Source organism: Hibiscus syriacus, unplaced genomic scaffold, assembly GCF_006381635.1.
Source record: "Hibiscus syriacus cultivar Baekdansim isolate YM2019G1 unplaced genomic scaffold, ASM638163v2 tig00116995_pilon, whole genome shotgun sequence".
NCBI lineage: Eukaryota > Viridiplantae > Streptophyta > Magnoliopsida > Malvales > Malvaceae > Hibiscus > Hibiscus syriacus.
The window spans coordinates 860,950-864,617 of NW_024063511.1; the positions used below are offsets into that span (position 1 = coordinate 860,950).

The 3,668-nt window shown below is 37.8% G+C and overlaps 1 pseudogene; it reads left to right on the forward strand.

Moving 5' to 3' along the window:
• The first annotated feature begins 1,134 nt into the window (after window positions 1-1,134).
• On the forward strand, window positions 1,135-3,461 carry LOC120193340 (annotated as a pseudogene).
• The last annotated feature ends 207 nt before the right edge of the window (window positions 3,462-3,668 follow it).

Genomic DNA, 3,668 nt, shown 5'->3' on the forward strand with positions numbered 1-3,668 from the left:
TCCTACCTCCGATAAAATTTTCCGGGACACGTCCTAGACTATCCCGAAGCTATCCCCGATATCACATCTCCATCCACCGGAAGCCCCAGGTGCATAGAAACATCCTCAAGCGTGATCGTGCACTCTCCGCACGAAAGATGGAATGTGTGGGTCTCCGGCCTCCACCGCTCTACTAAGGCAGAAATCAGGTCTGGCTCTATCTTACAGTGACCCTGATATCTACCTATGTAACCGAATCCAGCATCTACTAAATACGACAAGACACGACTAGGTATCACTAACTTAAGATTCCTAATAAAATGATCTAATACACGATCATTCTCCTAAAAATAAATAATTACAAAAATTAATTCTTAATCTAATAATCATGCATTAAATGAATTAACTAATTATTAATAATAATTTAAATTAAATTAAAACGTTAAAATGTTACCGTATCAGTAAAGTGTTGAAATATTAATTATTAATAATAATCATGCATTAAATAAATAACTAAATATTACTAATAATTTAAATTAAATTAAAACGTTAAAATGTTACCGTATCAGCAAAGTGTAGAGATATATGATTTATATCCGAGCGAAGTAGACTGCCTTCCATTATATATTTGCAAAAGAATTATATTAGTAAAATTAAATAAAGTACAAATATAATAGTAAAATATTATAAATATTAAAAATACCTTAAAAAGAGTGTATTTGAGAGAAATTTAGGGAATTTGAGAGAATTTGGTATGATAAAATTGATTGAGAATTGGGGTATTTATAGGGAGGAGGGTCGGTAGTTTGGGGTATAGCGCGCCCCTGCACCGCGCTATACCCCACGTGTCAGATATACTGGTATATCGCGCTGCAGGAGTCGCGCTATACCCACGTGGCACCAGCTCACAGTATAGCGCAGTGTAGGAGGCGCGCTATACCTCACATAGCGTCAAATCATTGTATAGCGCGGTGCAGGAGGCGCGCTTTACTGCTAAGGGTGTTAGATCGAGAAATATAATCTGACCGATGTTAGATCGATAATATTACCAGTCACCGGTGATATATCGGAAAAATCACCGTTATTTCCGAAGAGAATAATTTTTAAAAGTAAAGGTTGAGAGCTGTGCCAAGTGTCTGAATCAAAACCAGTAGAGAGAAGGATGGCATTTTTCTGAGTTGGTTAAAGAAACGCCTGGAAAGTGGTAACAAAAGGCTTCCACAACCAGTTCACGCTCTGGGAGCTTTCCAATGCATTAAACTGAAGAAGCGAAGCAGCATGGCTATTCAATGCAATTCCGCTCCTTTGTCTTGCAAACCAATGAGAAACAGAGGCCCCAGACCCGTATACGCGCTCTTACCCGCCCGTCTATTCTCACTTCCTCAAACCCTCTTCAGTTTCCATTCAGATAGATTAAAGCTCTCAGCTTGCACGTATTCATTAACTTTAGAACCAAAACCTACGATTCTTTCTGTTTGTTTAATTGCGTGCTTTACATTGTAGTCTTTATATGTATATGTTTTCGTTTTGGGTTGGTTTCGCAGGTGGGATAAGGGGGTTTCTGCTGTTGGGTCCAGCTCTTCTGGGACTGATGTATTCAACCTTACTTACCTAGAGGTGGGTTTCTTTTTCTTTTAAATTTAATCATTCCAGTTAATTTGCACCCTCTTTTTTGTTGTTGACATGGTTTTAGTTTGGTTTTTAGGGTAATAGTTGGCTGTGGGATGTAAGTGAGGTCAAAATTTTGGTTGATCCAATTTTGGTGGGTAACTTGGACTTCGGCATTCCATTGCTCTATGATGCGGCCAAGAAATTTATAATGAATTTCAAGGTTTTTTTTAGTTTGATATATATATATATATATATCAGTAATTTGCTTTGTTGTTTAATTAGTGTGGTTGTTGTGATTGGGATGTAACTTTCTTTGTGCAGCTTTCTGATCTTCCTCAACTTGATTGCTTACTGATTACACAAAGCCTTGATGATCACTGCCATTTAAAAACCTTAAAGCCGCTCTCGGAAATGTCCCCAAATCTTAGAGTCGTCGCAACTCCAAATGCCAAGGCTTTGCTGGATCCTCTTTTCAGAAATGTGAGTTAAATCTTTTGGTTTAGTTTTCAGATGTTCTACTAGGCATCTGTTACTGTTTGCAGTTCACTCTCCACTGCGTTTTTGTGGTTTGATTATGGAGTATATCATCGTAAGTTGATGCTAGTGTCAAATGTAAACAATTCAGGACAACTTGTCATTTTATTAAGCTATTTAGTAGTGAGCATCTGGTTTTAAAACTAATTTTCAACCGCATTTGCTACTGTTCGATATATCCATGCATATGGCTTTACTTTCGTTCACCGTTGCATTGGAATCATTCAGGTCACATATCTAGAACCTGGTCAGGAGTCTGAAGTCGAATCAAGCAATGGTTCCAAGTAAAAATTCAAGCTACTGCTGGGCCAGTTCTCGGTCCTCCATGGCAACGACCTGAGAATGGGTAAAACTCTCCGAGCTTCAACTTGTGAATGTGACTTTAAGTATAATGCTTGCACTCTCCAGTACTAATCATTGGTACCTTATGGTGTGCTATATTATTTTCTTATGACTGAACTTAAATGTAAGGTTTTTTGTCATGACGTCTTGGAATTATGTGTTTCAGGTATCTAGTCATTTCTCCACAGGGCCACTTAACTCTTTATTATGAACCTCATTGCGTATACAACAAAGATTTTCTCGAGAAGGAGCGTGCTGACATTGTTATCTCCCCAGTCATCAAGCAGCTTCTTCCGAATTTTACTTTGGTTTCTGGACAAGAAGATGCAGTGCAGTTAGTTAAACTGCTGGATGCCAAGTACATTACCTGAACTATTCCTTGAAGCTAAAACTGATCAACACATTTTACAATTCTCATGCATATGCCATTTCCTTTCTTTCTTTTAGGTTCGTTGTGCCAATGAAGAATGGAGATCTAGATAGCAAAGGGTTTCTTGCTAGCATAGTTCGGTCTGAAGGAACAATTGAATCGTTCAAGGTCAGATTCCTTTCTCCTTGAAAATAAATGAACCTAGACCTCCCTTATGGTGTACACATCCACCTCATGTTGATTACAGCTCATAAACGCTGAAAATGTATTTGAATCTCTCGCGCGCGGGCATATTGACAAACAGCGTGGGAATCGATCTTTAACTCTGGAATGAGTCTGATTTGTGGTGTTCATCTGCATGCTCAGTTGAACTGATCTTTCATTTTCTATCACTCGGTTAAAATCCATCGTCGCTTATTCAATACGTATTCAAGATGTATTTTCTTTTGGAAATACAGGAGCTTCTGTCGAAGGATCTACCGGATGCAAAGGTGTTAGAGCCCACCCCTGGTGAACCATTGCAAATTCCTCCCCCTTAAAATCTCTTTATAGTGATTCACAATTTGGTGGTAAAACTGTGTATATACACTTCTTGTAATTAGTATCAAGTCCTCTGCTTGCATTAGGTATAATTATTACCTAATTTGAACTTGGGATTAAATACATAAACTGTGTATTACTAGTGCATTAAACATATAAATCGCTGGTTTTGAACTTGGGATTTGGTAGCCAAGGAAATGTTAATAAATATTAATTTGGAACTGATTAGAATTTGGAATTTTAATTTATTTGCTTAATACCAAATTGGCCACTTTCCCAATTTCACTCAAGT